This window comes from Hirundo rustica, chromosome 5 (assembly GCF_015227805.2).
Source record: "Hirundo rustica isolate bHirRus1 chromosome 5, bHirRus1.pri.v3, whole genome shotgun sequence".
Classification (NCBI taxonomy): domain Eukaryota; kingdom Metazoa; phylum Chordata; class Aves; order Passeriformes; family Hirundinidae; genus Hirundo; species Hirundo rustica.
In genome coordinates, this window is record NC_053454.1 from 14,250,342 (window position 1) to 14,270,683 (window position 20,342).

Genomic DNA, 20,342 nt, shown 5'->3' on the forward strand with positions numbered 1-20,342 from the left:
CTCTGCATGGCAAGGAGTCTAGAGACTCCTAGAAAGGTTCTTCTTAATATTAGCAATTCTTCCTGATGGCAACATACCTTTGAAAAATACAAATATGGGAACAAAACATTGTAAGCATTGGGGGAAGAAAAAAATGAGACATTCCCAGCTCATTCTGTGTTGAAAAGTGAAGAAACACAGCTGAGAAGCATTGTGACAAAACAACATTTTCTGCCTTTATAGCGCCCTTACAAACCCTGGTACTCAAAGCCTTTTGTAAACATTCATTAAGTTGTGCATTAAAAGAGTAGTTCTACCTGACATAACCTATCCTCTGTTTCTTCTCTGTGAAATGCCTGGAATAGATGGTTCTCACCCAGTGTTTGTATTTGAGGCATTTACACAGACACAGTGGATAGCACCTGGAATTGAGACATGAGCAGGTGAATGGGTTTGTTTGGGAGTGGTTTTCAGAGCCAGGGAGAGAAAATCTGGGCACAAAATGGAGTACAGTGGCTCTTCTGACCCACCCCAGAGCAGACAGTGACTCAGTACACCCATGTGAGCCTGCCAACTTACCCCAGCAGTGCCTGACCCTGAGCCCCCAGCCTGCCAAGACTGGCAGAATGCTGCTCATGCCCTGCCCTGCAGGTGCACTGGAGACACTTCAATGCTCATTTATGATTCCCAGAAAGAAATGGTGGGTCTCATGGGAGACCTGGGTCCTGCCTGTAGTGGAGTGATGCACTTGTTATGAGCTGCAATGAGTAGTGATTCCCCAAAAGCTGACTGTCAGTCTCAGCTGTCTAGCAGATAGCTAGAGCTGAAAGGGAAGTTGCTTCGTCCTCGCAGTGCTAAGGAAATGGGTGCTGGCTTTGAGTCTCAACCCAACCTAACTTCCAACAACTTCTTTAGGGATCATCCTGATGAGGGGTTGCCAAAACCTAAAGGTCATAATATTATTTCAGAGCAGATTGTTACTGTTATTTAGCAGTACCTGTAAAGAATAGCAAGTTTTTGGCTGGCTGTCTCAGCACCAGACACTCACAAATTCTGTACTTAGGGTGAAAGAAAAAATGTGGATTACGCCACTGCCAGGGAGTTTAACTAAGACACATGAAATAATAACAGATATTAAGAGACAGGACTTCCTAAATTGCACTGCCAGTCTTCACAGCTTCTGCAAGGAATGCCAGAACCTGTTGTCACTGGCATACCAGGTTAGTATTAGGCAAGCCTTCTTCAGATAAATCACATTGATGCAAAATGTTGAACCGTCTTTAATTTTTCTCTTTTCAGAAGTGAGGATTTTGTTTCATCTTAATGTTATGGTTAAAAATGGATGCCTGTGCCCCTGCGTGCCACAGACACTTGGGAAATGCTGAACAGGTAACTGGAGAAAGCATTTACAGCCCACCATGTAATTCCTTCCCTGCTCACAAAGGGGGAATATTTGTGGCCTGCTGAAACACAGAACTTCAGAAAGTCAGGAAAATTTGTAGGACAGTGAGTAGATGCTAGAAATCTTTGCCAAGGAACCTTATTGACTATCAAGAGTTTCTCCTTTATGAAATGTTCTTACAACTTTATCCACTGCCTCTCCCTTGCCTCATATCTAGACAGTTCTGCAAGAAAAAGGGAGCAGTAGGAAGCTGCACACTGCTTTTCTTAGTGGTCTTTTTCATTTAACTTAGCCACTGGGCTTTATAATGCAGCCTGCCTGGGACAATACATTAATAGTCTCATTCTGCCAGTGTGACAGAACAACAAAGAGCCCAGTATGTGCTGAAATATGCACTCCCATCGCTAAGCCTGTAATCCCAGCTTTGATTTTTTTTCTTTTTTTTTTTTTTTGGGGGGGGGAGGTGTTTGTTTGTTTGTTTTGTTTTTTGGTGTTGGTTTTTTTTTTAAGCCATCAGCACAAACCTAGTGAGAATGAATTGGAAATTGCACGCTTAATTTTGTCTTCTGTTTGACTTCCATCTTTGATCAGAGACTGAAGAGAATGGTCTGAGGGAAACTCATGGCTTCCTCCACAGATGATGTTAAAGGACAGTTTGTCATACAGAGTAGCCTTCATTTTCTTGATTGTAACAACAAAATCTTTCCTGTAATTACCTCAAGAAGGACATCAAAAGTGCAGATATATTTCCCAAGTTTTGGGCTGCTGTTGCCATTCTTCTCTAGAGCAGCTGTGTCACCTGCTGTCACCTTTTCTCCAACTGCAAACAAATCCCCAAGTTATGGCCCCAGGTGAGCCAGATGTGATACTCAATGCAGAGAGGTTTCAGTGTCCTTGCTCACACCACCACCACAGATGTCTTCTGCCACCATCCTTCAGCCTAGGAGTCAGTGTGCCCTTTCTCAGTTGTCTGATATTCCCCTGGGGGATGCTGCCCCTACTGCAGCTGAGAGCATTCATCAAGCTTTCCCATTGCTTTGGTAGAGCTTCAAGGAGTTGCCAGAGCTGCCATTTTCCATTCTTTGATGTTTAGAAGCTGTTTGCTAACTTTTTAATGAACTTTGCATGCTGATCACACAGTCCCCGCCTTCTTTGACTCTGAAGGATGCCAGAAGATGGACAGAGGGTCATAGTCCTGGGGGTGGTTATCCAGCACCTTTGTGAGACCCTCTGGCCAGCTCACAGCACCCTGATTGAGTGAGTTGAGCCTGAGGTGAACCAATTACTGCAAAAATGAGAGAGATCATGTGGAAATAAGGGTTAAAGGCTGAAAAGTGCACAGCTTTACTGCAGAGGGAAGCAGAAAGGGTGGAAAACACAGACCCAGAGGGCTGAGGGGCTGTAAAACCCGATCACTCTTCTGCTTCAAGGACGTTCATGTTGCAAGGTAAGGAACTGCAACCAACAACAATCTGAGCAAGTTTACCTTCAAAGTGTGTAAGAGCTTACTTCCCTGCCAAGGTCAACAGAAAATTCCCATTGATCTCATGAGGGCTTGGATTTTCAATTAATGCAAGGCTACTGGACTTGATATGCAGTTATGAAGCATTTGTAATTATTAATTCATCTCTTCTCTGACTTCCAGTTGACTTCTGAAGGGAGATAATGTATCATAGCTTAAGACTAAATGTATATTTGTACTTTAAAACACCATTCTCAGTGATAAAAACCCATGAACTGACATACCATACTATTCTGGGTCAGTTTCAGAAGCAGCATGAAAATAATCTTATTGGACACATAAAAATGAACTGTGAGTCTGTATTCTTGAATCTAGTTACTGTACCATTTTACTTATTGTTAACTTAAAGCCTTTTTCTGGTGTTAATACATAACTGTAACAACTTTCCAATGACAAAATGCTAGGAGTTAGCTTTTTCAATCTTTTAAAAATTTTGTTTTGCAAAAAAGATTCAAATAGTTTGCAATTGCTGAGAGAACCCCAAGAATTTGCAAAACTCCCCATGTCTCAACAAGCTGCTTTTTACCGCAATGTGGAGTATTCAGAGATTACTTGTTCGCCTCTTCCTCCCACACTTTTTAAACTCCTTACTTAAGTATTAAACTCCTATAAACATTTGTGCTTATGCATTCAGAATTACACAAGTCACTGGGTGCTATGATGAAGGACCAACTGCTCTAGCACAGAAAACTCCACACAGTGAAGAACAGTTTTCTTCTCCTTTGTAACATATCACTCGATTAAAATATATATATATATATATATATATATATATATATATATATATATAATGGCCCATCAATTTCCCTGGAAATCAATATGACCCCAGAAGCAGGATTACTAGAAAGTTACTGGAATATGCAGTATTTTCAAAGCTGAACCCCAAATATTGTCAGAGGCCAAAGAGACATCAGAGAAAGCAGCTAAGCGCAAAGACATCCCAGGGTACCAGCCATGGAGGCTGGAGGTAGCCAAGAAGGGAGGTGGAGGCTCAGGATAGGAGAAGTCAGAGGGAAAGGAAAGTGCTGGACATAGGCCAACCAATAAGCCATGCTGGCAGCACATTTGGCATTGCTGCTCAGTTGAGCCAAGGAGAGATGGAGATCAGAAAACTCAAGGAGGCTGGGAGGTGATATTCAGATATAAGTCTGTCAGCTGTGTCACAGGGAGAACATAGGTAAGGATTTGGCAGCAGTGTTTTGGATCACTTCAAGGAAAAATAGTGAGAAATTGGGAGGGCCAGGTAAAAAACCATCTGCAGTCAAGTAGGAACAGGTTTTGGAGCAGAACAGCTGTATCTTGGTGTGTTGGCTTGAAGGCAAAACCAGCAAGAGACTCCAAGTCAGAAAAAACAATTTAATAGGAGAGAAAAAATAGTAAGATAGAATAAAACACACGCAATAGTACAAAAGATCACTGACAGGTCAGAATACAACCTGACACTGTGGTGGCAGCAGTCCAGATGAAGTGGTCTTGTTGAAGCAGTGTTCCTGCAGAAAGGTCTGATAGCTCTTGTCCTCTGGGTGTCCAATGGGTAAGGCTGCCTGTGCTGTCCCAAATCCCAGATTATATCCAGGTGGGAATGCTTGGCTCCTCCCCCTGGGTGGAGCATCTCACAATGGGCTGATATCATTGTATCAGTCTTGCAATGGGTCCTTGATTGCCCATTAAACAGAGATAGCTCCTGGAGGGAGTTATCTATGAGTCATGCAGCAGGGCATTGATGGGCCATTAACAGAAGATGGTCTAGAGGCAGGGGGCGAGGGAAACACTGCCCAGCCTAGTTTCAACAGCTCATGTAGATGGTGATAGAATATATACTTTGGGCACATCTCATATTGTAACCTAGGACACTTGGTCACAAGAAAGAAGAGAGGAACCACTCTTTGAGACCAGTTGGTGAAAGCCCCATCAGCTTTAAGTAGTTGCCCAAGTGTACAGAGAAGGAAGAAAATGTTGTTGGAGCGTGAAAAATGGAAAAGGAGATGGTAATTTATTCAATTGCAAACATGCTTTTTTTCTGCAGCATTCCTCACACAAGTATTAAGCATTAGAGAAACATAAACCACTACCTCTTTTTTATAGGTGAGACATTTGCACACAGGAAAATGAAACAATTTCCTTAAAGTTATCCAGCAGCTCAGTGCCAGAGCTGACGAATGAACTCAATGAACACAAATCCCTGTCCAGTACAGGTTTTGAACCTTATTCTCCATTTGCAATTAGTTTAACAAAAGGAAAAAATCTGTGCAAGTTGCTTGTAATTGGACAAAAATTATCCACACAGTCATCTTTAATTGATGAAGTATTTCTTATCCTTTGTTTATGCTGGTTATTCACTAGTGAACATTTGTGGTGTGCGAAGTCAATCCTACAGAATTATTTTTGTTGATACCCTGATTGGGTACCAATTTTCTTGAAAAGCTAGTAGCTAAAATGAATGCTCATTCCCCAAACACATCAGAGCGAAATTGGTATTCTGCACAGGTGCCTTCAATCAGTCATCAGAAAGCACATGTAGTTGTGAGCTAAACACTCAAAATCCAACAATTATTTGCAATGTCTATTTTGCCATATTTAGACTATTGGGCTGAAAGATGAAGACAAAAGAAGAGGCAGTTCATGTGTTGTAATGGGGGAAACGGAAAGCAGCTGGCAATCACTAAATACACAGAGTTTTTTCTCATGTTGTGCTGGAGTATGTAGGCTCTTGAGCAATGGTCCTACTGTAAAAATACACTTTAAAAGGATATCTCTTGACTCTCATGCATTGCCTATGCTGTGAAAAAAAACAGTTATTTAGGAAAGAAATAAAAGAAAACATCAGGACATCAGACAGTAAAATGAAAGAGCAAACTTGGGAGTCCATTCTGCCGTCTAAATACTCTGCCTCATGCCATGTGAATGACCTCCAGTATCTTCCATGATATCCCAGCCACTTGTCCAAAAAGGCATAGCTACTCTCATGGGTTCTGTGCTTTCTGTGTATACAGTGCCCTGCATCACACCTGGGCCTTTAAAGTCCTGTTTCAAAGTCCATTGATTTCATCGCAATGTCCTGAGTAAAGGCTGGAATAAACACAAACATTTCTTCTTTGCTTCACCTTGAATTTCATGCATGCTCTGCCCACCAGCCAGCTTAAAAATCACAAATTGTTGCCTGTAACACAAATATTTTGTCCACAGAACAGATGCTATTAGTCTTCATTGTCTCCACAGAAAAAGTTTTGATTTTTTCATTTCTTCTACAGACAAAATGAGCATATAATTTATGTTTGTGAGCAAAGTGATTTTATGGTATTTCTTTTTGTTGACAGAATGATTGGAATAAAATTACATTCTGTTGACAAAAAATGTGATGAAATGTCACTTGTGCATGTTAGGAACAAAAGAGTTTGACAAAAAACACGGTTTGCCAATGGGACATAGTAAACGTTTCAACAAAATTAGTTCTGTCTGTCTCCTATTTGTCCTAGGAATGACATGAGAAGTTTTTCCATATCCACCATGTCAAAATAAAACATAAAAATTTTACCTATAAAAAGAATAAACACTACTGTTATGGAAGTCATTCCTTCTAGTGCTTTAAGCCATATTTCTCTAGGTCACATCTCTTTTTCCAGAATTCAGTAAATTCTAATAGAAATATGTGGGATCCGCATGTTTTGGTACATATCCATCCTAAACATCAGCGTTGATTAACAGTAGTAGGCTTTCACATTTTTCTGGATTTTTGGTAAATTAAATAATAAAGTAGAACTCTGTGATTTTCAGAAATACTAGGTATGTTTAAAGATACCGGTGTTTGTTCTTGGAAGTCATCAGGCCTCTGATGGCAACATGAGTACTCACATAATTTAATTCTTTCAGAGCCTAAGCAACAGCATCAGTCTGACAGCATCTGGGAAATGTGTGCCAAGTTGTTTTCTCTTTGAACTTTGATGCCTGATATCTTTACATGGACATGAGCTCATGTGAGGATGGACAGAAAGGGAGGGGAATCTGTCTTTGGTGGGCTCAAGTGAATGAGCTTAGACAAGGCTGATTTACCTTTAGTAGCAGAGGGCCTTTAGGTTGAAAGAAATCTGATGGCTCTGTGGGGAGTGGGATATAAAAGCTCAAGGCTCAGAACAAAGGAAAGAGACTTAAGTCACCATCAAGAAATGGTTGAGCACAAAGCAAAAAAACGAGCCACTACGAAAGGTTAAAGTGCAAAAGAACAAAAGCAAAGGTCAAACAAAATTATGTAAGCATCAACACATTAAGGACAAATAAAACAAAAAAATAAAACTCACAGCATAAACAGAGCCAGCTGCATTGATCCTTCCTTGCTTCCTGATCTTTATTAGGCCCAAAGGCTATAAATCAGTCCAGAACAAGTGACTGCTCCTGGCCAGGGCGATGGTGAAGAGCATGAACTTCTTTACAGAGCTGGTGTGTGGGACAAGCTCAAGGGACAGATTTGGCTGGTTTGGTCCCTGGGCTCTGCATAAAAGGCTTCCAGGGATCAGGCAGGCCGTGAAAGACGTTGACTTTCCTTCCAGACAGACAAAAATGAAAGAAAAACATTATAATCCCATTAGTACCAGTGGATTTCAGTCTGATCTTCCATCGTGCAGAGGAATACCATTCCCTCTGAAAGCACGGGGATTTTGGCCATACCCCACAGCATATCAGCTAGCTAGGGCAAGAAACCCCCTTAAATCCATTAAATTCCCCAATGGCTAAATGAGGAGATACAGAAAGGACACAGAAAGAATCTGGTGAGATCCTACAGTGCAGACATACTTTCAAAGGTTCACAAGTTTGAGCTTTTCAAGTCACTGGGGCTTCATGCAGTCAGAAGGACTGCAGACCTGAGTTCTGGACTTTAACATCATGGGCTAATGAAAATGTGAGTTTGGGGCCACCAAAAATCTTGTCAGACTTGCTTCTGGCACTCCAAGGTCGTGGTAAGGTAAATGAGGTTTAGTCCAACTATGTATGGGTTAAAGATCTGGAGGAGATCCATTCCTGTATGGATTGGCCAGTCTGAACAAATATTAACATAAAAGCAGTGATAGACATTTACATTTGTCAGCAAATGTCTCTTAGAGCTAAAAATGCAATTAATTGCACTGCTTGCACTAAGGCTTTTGTTCTTTTCCTCCCTCCCTCTCTCCTCCAGCCCACCCCCAACAGTGAGAAGAAGGGAGCTAATGTGGTAAATGTTTTTTTTCTCTGATTTTTCCCTTACAAAAGAATAAATGATATTAAAAGCTAAGAAATGTTCAAACACAATCAACATACTCATACATTCTAAAGAAAATAGCAAATTAAACGCAAAGCCTATGCTAATGCATCATCCAGGTTGAGATTTTAATTGCAAAAAGTCAGGAAATGTAAAGTTATGGTTCTCGCAGTAATCATCATTCAGCCCCTCGAACACAGTTAGGATTTGTATTCCAGGCAGTGTGCAGCATTAACTCCAACACCAGCGTATATATGCGTTCTCTGCCTTCATTACAGTTGCTGGGGGAACCATAATTCTGCATTTACTGACTTTTGCTCAATTAATTTTTTTCCTTATTGCTGTGCTACAAAATTCTTGCATTTAATTTCACAGCATTAAAAAAAATAAACACGTAAAACAATGAAAAGAAACTGAAAATTTCCATTGCATACTAATATTAGAAGGTAATTCATTCTGTCTCTTCATTCTAAGGCTCACGTAGGACAATGGGGTCATTTTAGAGCACAGGTACATAAATAATAATAATAGCAATAGTAATAATAGTTAATAATAATTATAATAAATGCACATACATTTACCTCATTGTGAAGTGAGTGCCAGAAGATCAGGGAACTGGCATGCTCTGGACAATATCTTTTTTCAACCTTATGTGGTAACGATTTATACCATATTTCTTCACAATGAAGGCAGTGCTGAGGTCCATGTTCCCACTAAGGCTATCTCAGGTGTGTTTCACCACAAATGCAAATTTCATGCCCCCACAACCTGCACACTACTGCAGTAGCACTGAGGATAATTTTGTGTGTAATCCTCCAACTACATGCTGGTGTTGGGATACACCATCCTGGAACTCTGCCTGGTTGATCTGCAGGAGCAGCCATAAAAGTAATTAATACTAGTGGTCCGAGAAATCATTTGGAATACAATGCTTAGAGCAGGTATTCTCCTACTTTGTAACAAAAAAGAGTCATCAATCTCACTTGTCCTCTGACATAGATTTGAAGGCACACTTGCAGACACACTAGATGAGCCTCACTAGCATCATTGATGTGGTCGCTTCATACCAGCAGGAGCCCCACACCGTTGTGGCTTCTCCTTACCCACCTCTCATCCTCCTCTGGGCTCCTGAAATGTGCCTACAAGGATATATTGGATGTTTCAAGGTCAGATTTCCAAAGTGGCTGAAGGATATGAAGATGAATACAACCCACTCAGAGTTTAAATAACTGAGCACTTGGGTAAATCCCACTAATTCCATCTTTTAAAGCTCACATGCAAATAAAATCAATCCTAGGAAAAACCATCCCCCAGAAGTCACCCTCGTCATGCAAACTGTCATGCCAGGGGTTCTCTTTTTCTCATAGCAGTGAGTCTGCTGGTCAGAAAAACCCATTAGCCCTTTGTAAAACAGTCCTCACTCAGAAGATGCAAATATAAATGTCTCCTGAGCTGATATATCAGTATCGTCTCTCTTTGATAAATCTTGGCATTTTCTTCTAAAGTTATTCCATATTTTGCAGCTTTATGTTAGCTAATGTGCAAATGGGAAACATGGGTGCCTCCTTTCCTCTGTACTGTCTCTTATAAACTCTCCTCTCATGATGGAGAGAGTAGGATTTGTGCTGTTAGACTGGCATAGCCACAGGCGAGTCCTGGCCTCTAATTTATAAAGAGCTATCAGACATCCATGGTGCCTTCATGGGCTATGTTTATTGCTGACAAATATGGGGATTTTTATCTTGTGGATACATGAAACATTTTCTGAATATAGCTCTCAGTAGTACTTGTGAAAAAGAAGGGGAGTCACAAATTTCTCACTGAAAAATTGAACTTTTCAAAAATATAAAAATATAAGCAATCATGGCAGAAACTTCAGGTAGGTTTTACAGTATCTCTTTCCCACTCCCCCCCCCCCCCCCAAAAAAAAAAAAAGGCTAAAAACTACCTCTTTTTGTTATTCAGATGTTTCTCCTTCTTCCTTAACATTTTTCAATTGTAAATAGAAGGGAAATAGAATTTTTCAGAAGGAAGAGAAAGAATTATGGAGAAAAATTCTCATGGACTTTTTAAAAATCCAAGTTTAGGGTTTTTCTGCTCCTTCCCTGAAATAAGTTAATTTGATTGAACTGAAAGCCTCTAGGTCAGCCTGTTCTTTGGACTTTGAACGTAAAGAGCACATCCAGCCAGAGGTAAGAATCCAAGGTTTCTGGCAGAAAACAGCATCAGACAGAACAGATGGCAGCTTCTGATCATGCCAGAAAGAAGAAATGGTGCTGCCAAAAGTGCAAAGAGTTCATTCAGCTCTATTTAATGCTTTTTGCCAATTTTCCCAAATCATAGTCAAAAATTCTCTGTGAAACTCTGTCAAACCTATGGTTGATCCACAGCATGGTACCACTCCTTTCACTCATTTCAAATAAAAACATGATGATAACACATTAAAAAAAAATTTGACAGAGGTCTTCTGATCTAAAAGATGCAAGAATCTTTGCTTCCAGGGGTATGCAACATGCAAGTAAGACAGTGAGCCAGGGAAATAGGTCTAAAATCAGTCATAAAGAGAAACATTGGTTAGCAGTCACGCAGACTTTAGACCCAGTGCCATGAAGGGCTCATTTCAGTGGTAAGGAACTCCACAGAGAGGACCCAGGGCAGCTGCACCACAAGTTACAAGTATCACCTTTTTGCTCTCCCTACTGAGGAAAAAAGCTGAATTAGCTGAAATAGTCAAGAAATAGAATACCTAGATCAGAAGTGGAGTTGAACAAGCAGGATTTGGGGATGTCCTACAGGAATCAGCTCTTTTTCTTCTCCATGGTCGTTTGAGAGGATCAAACAGCAGCTTTAGAACCATTTAAGAGGACTGCATGGAAATCATTATTAGGTGCTACCCAGAGTATGGGCCTTGCCTACTGCTTTGTAGCTCAAAAGAAGGAGGAAGCAAAAAAAGAAATAAAGAGTCCAGAGGTGTAAGATGAGTGAGAAGAGGAGGCTGTAAGCAAGGCTGGGTGCACCCAGGAGGAGGCAAACACCAGGGGAACACAAGGAATGTGCAATGAATTGATAGGTGAGTCCAGCAAACAAGTTGTCTTTTATATTCACAGGATAACATGAGATTTTCACCAAAAGCAAATTAGTCACTAATCACTACCAGTGCCACTGTAGACAACTTACCAGAGCTGGTGCACAGAAAGGTTCACAAAAAGGCTATATAGGTAATACAGATTTACATATTAAGAGATGGAAAGAAATAGGAGACACCAGCCAGCTCCTTCAGCAACCCCCTTTTGAATAAATGGTTTCTCTTACTACTGGTTGCACCTATTTTCATTTAAAATAGACTGTCCAAGGACAGGCAGTGCATACTTGTGGCGAAGTTATTTGGAAACTTTCCTATCCAATTTCTGCTTCAGATTTCACTTTGAAAATTTAGCAATTCAAAAACAAACAAAAGCATCCCACAGAATGATACCAAAGGACAAAGTTATTTTGGGAATCCAATTTTAATCAGCGCAGTACCAGCATTTAAATCTGCTGCTGTACTGACATCAGTGGGGAAAAAATAATTAAAAACAAGGAGTCCAGAGGGACTGGCAGTTTTGGAAATGAATGTACACCTGTGTCACCCTAACATGGGATTACTGCAATTCACTCTTGATGCAGAAATTGTGTGGGGAACAAGAGCTGCCAGCTCACTTATTAGGATGAGTTTCACTGTGAGTGACACCTCTGCTCTGTGATGTACAATGGCTAACAACCAATTTCCATCTGATTCCCTGCATTAGGGACTCAGCAAATTGGTCACCTCACTCTTTATTTTCACATGAGTCCATGTTCTCCAGATTACTGTGGTGAGAAGACAAATGAAATCAATAGAATCTTTGCTCCCAAAGAGATTTCCTATCAAAACAAACAGAGTGGCAAGGGAACAGAAAGGGTACAGGAAACAAGGGTGACTGCTCACCAGATGTGGGTGATGTGCTGAGTACACTTCCTTGTCACCCAGGGCCAAGAAACCAGTTCCTCAGAAGCACACTACTACCTCATCTGTGTGTGCCCAGTGTTTCCCTGCCCCAGGGACAGGCAACAGCCCAGGCTATGGCTCAACATGGAGCCAGAGCTGTGGGCAGATGTTACTGGGACCATCCTCTGGCTCTCCAGGCAGGGACATACCCTTCAAAAGCATCTCCCACCCCACACCAGACCCCTGTTTCCCTCAACCTCCCAGGCAGTGAGCAGCCACCACTCCAGCCAGACTACAGGGACCCACAAGAGTCACTGAACCTGTAAAAGCAGTACCACACTGCAGCATAGGCAGTTCAGGGCTGACAATCACAGTCTTTGCTATCAAGTAGGCTGATGCTTCCTAATCAGCTATGCAAATCAGGACAGTGTTTGGGTAAACTTTACTTGCCTAAAACATTGGCTTTCCAGAAGATAAAAATCCCTCCGAAAGCATGAGATTACTCATACTTGTCAGAAGAACTTTCTCATTTCTTATTGCTGCATGTTGTGAGGAAAGGAATTCTTTATCCTTCTTTCTTTATGCTTTTTGTCCTTTATTCTCATCCCATAACTCTGAAGCAAAATCTTCGTGATGTTTTCCAACCTAAATCTGCTGTTCATTGTTATTTCAAGTAAATTGGATTTCAAACTGAGCCCTAGAAATTCCTAAAATTTTCAAATCTTTTCTGTGACACTTCAAAATGAAACATTTCTCTATAAAATCCTTCTGAGACATCCACACAATTCTGAAAGGCTTGAACAAACCACAAGTGAAATTAAAAAAAAATGCACTATGAATAAGAAAAAAAATATAATAATATTGCAACGAAACCAATTTTTCCATCCAGTTTTTCAGCAGGGTCATCACTCAACCCTGGGATATGGCTATATTTTCTTTAGGGCATAAAAGAGCTGATCTATATCCGCTAGAAGCAAGGTGACAAAGTAACACCACCTCTGTGAGTGAAATGAGCCGTGTCACTAGAAGTGCAGTCTGAGCCTTAAAAACCCCTGCCAGAAGAGCTGCAGCGCTTTGGCTCCCTGCAGCTCATGGCAGCCTGGATGCTCTCAGTGCATCCCCCAGCACAGGCAGGTGATGGGGTGCACTGAACACACAGCACTGGGTGAGCAGTCAGCTGAACCACCACTGCGGCTGACAGGAGCAATGCTGCGTCCGCAGGGATTTGTTTCAGTGCTCTCCTGCCCCGAAGGGCTCTGCTGCCCGGGTGGAGAGCAGTACTCAAGCTCACCAGTAGGTTTTCTTCTTGGAGAGATGCAAACATCTACAACCCAGCCTCCAGTGACAAAATGCTATGGCACAGGCCAGCTCACAGTCCTCTTTCCCTGTGGGAGAATTGGAGGCATTTATGTGTCTGCAGGATCCTTGGAGATATAATTGTTAGAGGCCACCCTGCTGCCAAGTACAATATTGCTGCAGCCAATAATCATACTCAGGTGGTTTTTAACTGAGCTCATGATCATTCTAAGCATAAACCTGTCTTCACAACCCCTCTGAATGATAAGGGAAAGGTGGAGACACAAGGCTAAGGGAGCTGGTGGAGGTCACTGAACAACCTGCAAGCAGGGCTGCCATCAAGGAGCTCCATGCTCCCAGCCACGCTGCTGGCCAGGCTGCCCTGAGCCCTGGGTGAGTGGTGGGAGAGCAAAGCCACTGAACACCTGCACGGTATCCATACCTTGTCACACAACTACTTTTGCGAAACAAGGAATAACTCCACTACCCTGATTCTAGGAGTATGGATTAGGAGTCAGGTAATGGACAGGCTTTTAAACTCAATTTTTTTTAAGCTAAAAGCTTCTTCAGAGGGTGAGTATACAATCATCTTTTCTCTAGTGCCTTCAAATATATAAACCAAAGATTGACTAAAAATGGCAATTGCTTGAAGCCGTTGGCTTGTGTGTATGTGGAAAAGCCAAAGAGGACAGCCAGTGGTTTTCCATCACCTACCATCCCTCCATCCAGGCTGAACTCCCCAGGCCCTGACCCTTGGCACTGCCACAGCAGCTGCCAGGGGACAGATTCTGAAGATATAAACCACAGACGCATACACACATGTGCAAACAACAGGACCGGGAAAAATCAGACAGGTACCCTTTCTGCCCAAACACACAACGCAGCTGAAAGCTGACAGGAGAATTCCTAAACTCTTGCCAGCATTACTTACAATTCACAGGCACCTGGGTAGCTGTTACCAATCTGGCTGACTCTATGTGAACTTCTGCAAAAGAACCCCATAGGTGCCAGCTAACACCAGAGATTTCACATGCCATTTGAACAGAAGAGGCTCAACGGTAAGCCAGCAGAGCTGATGAAAAACAAATCACTGAGTCAGTTTACTACCAATGAGCTCTATTAAATGACTGTAATGTAGTTCATGGCCCTGGAGTAGTCAGTGTCCCTCACTAATCTAATGGTAGTATTGACAAGGATCATTTACACAGCTCCCCTTAAAGGTTACCACTATTTGTCAGGACTCTCTGTGCTCGGGATGTGCGTGTGGCCCTCGTTTACATCTCAGGCTCGCCCATCCTCACGGCAGAGCCGCCATCCCGGGCGACACCGGCTCCTCTCCGTGCAAGGTCACACTGCTGCAGCCAGGCACCGGCTGTGCCATCCTCGAAACATCTGCCAGGGATTAACAGGAACGGCACAAACCTATCCTAAGGGCTGAGCTAATGCAGAGAAGTCGGTTGTTTGACAGCAGTACCTTGACACCAGGTACCAGCTAATCTGCATTAAGCCTACCCAGCTGTTTCTCGTGGTCAGTGTACATACTCCCCTCATGCTAGGACATATCAGAGTTGTAGTTTTATGTCCTCTGTCATTAAGCACAGCCGCAGCTTAGTTTTACATCTTCTATGAAAAAATGAAAAATAAAAATCACTAGTCCCTAAAGCATCATCTCTGAGCTTTAACTAGCACGAACTAGCCTCAGGATTCTAAATACATGGATTTTTCTGGCTAAAATGTCTGCTTTTCAGCCTCATTCCTTCTCTGTTTTATGATGGTGATCTGAACTGTCCAAACATCACTGCTCTATTTGGATAAAGTCTCACCTCTTCAACATCCAGCTCTGTCTAGAAAATGAAGGAAAACCACAGCAACAAAGCCCTCCTGATGCAGATGAAAGACAAGAAGAGCTAATGTGGATAACGGGCACTTTAAACCCTCTCTGCGCTTACAGTGTATACAGATAAATCAGAGAAGCACTGCTTGAAGTATAATATTATCTAAGTCTTTTAAAAATAGCTAAAATTGCTTTAAAAATAAAAACAATAATTAAAAAAAGAATTAAAAAAGGGAAAAAAAGGGAAAAAAAAGCCAAACCTGTTGAAACTCTACTTAGTTTGCCACCTAGATTTGCAGATACAGCCAGATGTTCCAAAGGTGCTGGAGGCCAGTTTTTGAGATAGTCTCAAAAGAGACTTTGAGAGAGGATCAAAGGATCCGGGCAGTCCTTGGGATGTAATCCCTGACAAAGAGGGATGAGGTCAAGAGAGAGGCAGTGAGGGAAGGTCTCAGACCTCTGACTCACTCCAGCCTCTCAACTTTGCTCCATGCCCTCCAGGGGTCATACAGTTTGAGACACTTGTGTCTCTGAGCAGAAGCAGACCAGATTTGCCTCGTGGTTGGAGGTGTTTGCTGGAAAACCTCTAAAGCCACTGTGTCATGGAGCTTGCTCATTCCTTCCCCAAGCAGCTGTCATGTACCTGCTCCTCCTCAGCTCAAGGGCCACCAGATGCTTCTGCAGCTCCAGGTCCACAGGTGACCTTATGGTGGAACTAAACCAGGATCCAGGTGTTTGATGTTTGTGAACAAAAAATATAAAGCAGACCTGAAGTTCCAAGCTGAGCAGAGGTTTGCTTGCCTGCTCAGGGCTGTGCATGGTAGGAATCCCTACCCACAGGGAGCAGGGAATCCATACCCACAGAGGGATCTAAACCTCTCCACATCTTCTGCACAGCCTTGGGGAAGAGACCAGGTCCTAAAGCCACACCATTGGCACCAGAGCCCAGCAATCCATGATACTCCTTCCTATTGCATGCAGGACAGTTATTATTTTCCCATTATTTTCACTTTTTTCTTTCCCATGCCACAAGCAGCTTGCAGGGGTCACACCGAGGAGACGAAGCACAGCAAGCTGAGGAAATCCACTCAGACAGTGTTATTCTAGTGAGAGGCAGTCAGTGCTGACTCTGCTCCTACTGAGCAGCACATAAGAATAGTCATTAAGTTCAATAGAGCAAGGCCACACAATAGAAGAAGAAAAGATTACCTCCCTTTTCCATTTTCTTTTGTTAACACAGAAAAAGACAATAAAAAGAATTTCTCACTATTCCCATTTGCATAAATGTGCTCTAATGATCAAAATGTGGTTCTCTGACACAAAAGCTTTTGGGCCAAATCCAACAATTAATTAAACTTCACAACCCAGATGAGGATTCCCACCAGAAGAAGACAAAGTCGTCTGGTTTAAAAAGTGGGACAGCTGCTGTAATGGTATCCCAGCCTCCCTCCACAGAGGAAGGTTCACTGGCAGCAAAACCTCTGCTCTGTGGCAAGCAACGGAGAAGCTTTGGATACCTTGCTCTTCCAGGACCAGGGAACTGCCTGTAGGTCCTTTTGTACTGAAAACACAAGTCAAGCACAACTGAGAAAGCAGCTATTGGCTTCCAGTCACTCTAACAACCTATACCCTTTTCTTCCCCTCTAAAAAGAGGGTACTTGCCTACATACATCATGTACTGCTTGGGCTGTTAGTTTCAGGAATATAAACACATCCACATCTCTCCCCAAATATCCTCTACTTAATCCACCAGTACATTTATAAATTAATGCACAACAGAGGTGCTGAGACTGGCAAGTCAAAGTCTCCAAAGAAAGGAAATGCAGTGTTAAATCTAGTCACTCATATGCTGTTTTACTTCAAATACAATTGGCGCTTCAATTGGTGCACCTGGAAAGAGCTGGGTTATGCAATGAATTCAAGTGTTGCCAATGGCAGTCTTTCCACATTTGCCACAAAAACCATGAAAAGAAAATACAAATTAGAGATGGAAGAAAAATACTTTATTTGCCTGAAAAGAAATGTCACCTAGACATAGGACTCTCTGAGCCTGTGCCAGAAGGACCCCTTCTGATAGTAGACGGTGTTTTCAGGCCAAGTTGCATGAGAATGGTTGGTAACTCATGTCACCCTCCTAGTCCTCCAGAGGTCAGACATGGATGGACAGTCACCAATGGCTACGGAGTGGATACACAGCAGTGAGGAGGAATGCTCCTGGCTGTGGGTGAAAACCCCTGGAATTAATTCTGTGGTCTCCATGCCTCAGAAAATACAATAAACAACAGAAGGTACTTTCAGCGAGATTGTGCTTAGTTTCGGAGCAGCAAAATGGGAATTATAACACCCAAAACTCACAGCAAAGCTGCGAAGATGGTAGATTAACAGCCATAATATTTTTGGTGACATCAGAAAAGTGTCCAAATACCAAAAATCCCAGCTGTTCACTGAGTGAAACAAGAGTGTGTGGAAACTGCAATGCGAGGTCAAGCATTCCAGCCAGAGCATCCAGGACTGGATCTTAGGAGGCTCCCCCAGCACGGACCCAGCGCAGCTGTGCGCTGGCTGGGTGAGCTCCCCCTGCTCCCAACTGCTGCTGCTGCCCCTGCTGGCATGGCTATCCTGGGCATCCAGCAGCAGGGCCAAACCTTCCCTGAGCCTGATTCAGGCTGTGGGCCGCACCTTAGGGCTACACCGGGCCACATGAGGCTGCCAAATCTGGAAGCAGCTCTACATTTCAGTGAATGCAAATAGGCCTTAAGCACCACCAAGCTTACAGCTCAAGGCTAATGCACCTAAACACATCCGTTCACTCTATGCAAAGTGCTCTGAAGATGAAAAACATGAGGGTATTATTTTGGCAGACACCAGGATCCTAAATGCAACTCTATTTTTTTCCTACTTCATGCTGAAGTTGTTAAAATTCTTTGAATATTAAATGTCCAGCCCCACTTTCAGGGTTGACTTAAATGCGGTTTCCAAAAAATGTGCTGAATATTATTCATTTCTCAGAGAATCAAAAAGCTAGAGGCCCTTTGATGGGGTTGCTTGCATTTTTAAATCACATGTACATGCACTAGTTAGAAGACTTTGGTAATTATGGTTATGTATTCCAGTATCTCAGACAAAAATGCACAATGCAAAATTCAAGATGCTTAGAACTTTTCTCTCTTATATTTTTTGTGTCTTTAACCTGAATCTTTCCCACACTACACAGTACAATACCAGCATCTGAAGAAATTAAAAAACGAAGTTGAGAATAACCAAAAAGTGTGGAGAACTACAGTCTGCTACCTTCCAAAAACCAAATTCCTTTACACTCACTAATGAACAAACGGAAATCATTTTTCCCCAGTGCTAAATATGGCTCTCATTTTGTATCTGTGTCTTAGAAGAAGGATTCTGCAACTTCTTCGGGGAATGTTTATGTTTCAATATTTATCACCTGAATTGATGTTAGTGAACTAAACTTGTAGGAGCTGATATGGAATAAACTCTGAGTCAGAACACTTGCTCCTGGAAACAACATACTTGATAATAAAAGATAAATTTGAACAAAATTTGTAATACAGGTTTATGTATTGGAGTGTTTATTCAGAAGGGAGTCAGGCTCCCCTCTGACACATCCACATTGCTAGCAACCCCAGACCACAGCATCCACAGTAGGAGACTTTCCACGTTCTGCCTGATGCAGTTTCTAGACCGGCTCTCAGACCTGGTTCTCCTGGTCAGTCAGAAGTTAAACATGCAAAAGTACAACACAAAACACTACAGTGCCTAACATTTTGGCACCCAGACTCCTTAGAGCAAGTGGAGATTTTAGCTCTAATTTATACCAGGCTTATACAAGTGGGCATGGGCTCCTCTGGCTGGCATGGACAAGAGGCAGGTGTGGTCCAGAAGTGTTTAACGGTGTTGTGCCTGAGCAAATATGCCCTGCCTTTCATCAGGATGTATTGATTCAAGCACAGCAACGTACTGATGTCACATTTACAGCTGCAGGATCACAGCTGGCTCTCATCTGGCCAGCTCAGGCCACAGGCAGAACATATGTCTGTCTGCACTTGTCTTTAGAGGCATCCTCTAGTTTGCATGGCTGATAGGGAGCCACCCAGATTATCTCAGACAAGGAAAGATGCAAAATTTAGGTGCTTAAGAGAATCTAGGTGATTCCACGCTGAAGGATATCATCTTCTGCTAACAGTGCTCTTGATCACACATATTCTTTTGTATTCAACACCCAAGACAGCTTGGGTTTTTCCCACAAAATACAGCAAGAATATGACACTTCCTCCTCCCCCACATTGTTTTCAATCCTATATTCTTGTGATTAATATCTTCGTGTGAGAGGTAAAATAGCAATTTTTTTTGCAAAAGCCTTTTAACCCAGTTTCTAACATTCCGCATAGCAGTCTAGTCCTGAAAGTGTGCAGTGGGTTTTGGAGGACTTGCTCTATCCCTCCTCTTAAAATTGCTCCTCTTCTCTTGAAACAATTACATATCTACTGAGGCAAAGCAAAAGTGGTTTAGCTAGGTTATAAGTGGCTCCACATTCAGCTGAGGGTAGGGGCAACTTAAGAAAACAAATAGTCAGCCAAAGATGAAAAACATGAATTATTTTGAGAACATTTGTTCCAAAACACCCTGAGGTGGAGTAATTAGGCTTTCCTGGGAGAGACACAAGCAAGTTTGAGTGCCAGCCCACAAGGAAGGGATTTAAATGCAAGTTTCTCTTATCTCTATGATATTGGTGTCACTAATGTGATAGTCTCCCAGTGAAAGACAAGTGTGGGTATTCTTTGCCACTCTCCTGCACATAGGAAAAGGAAGACTCTGGAAGTGCCTTGGGAACAGGACTCACTGGAAAGAAGCCAAACACCTTACTTGCCGTCCCAGCAAAGTCACAGCATGCACTGGGATTCAGACCTGCAAAAATTTTAGCTCACTTATGAGTTTGTTGCTGCCACCCATGTTGCCAGCCCTGCCGCCACCCAGCCAAGATCCAGCAGCAGAGAGCTTGCCTGAATTCTCTCCCTCGATGCTTCCTTCATCACTGCCCTGGTACTGCCTGTCTGCCCTGAAAATAAGCAAAACCTGATGTTAAACTTGGGTTCT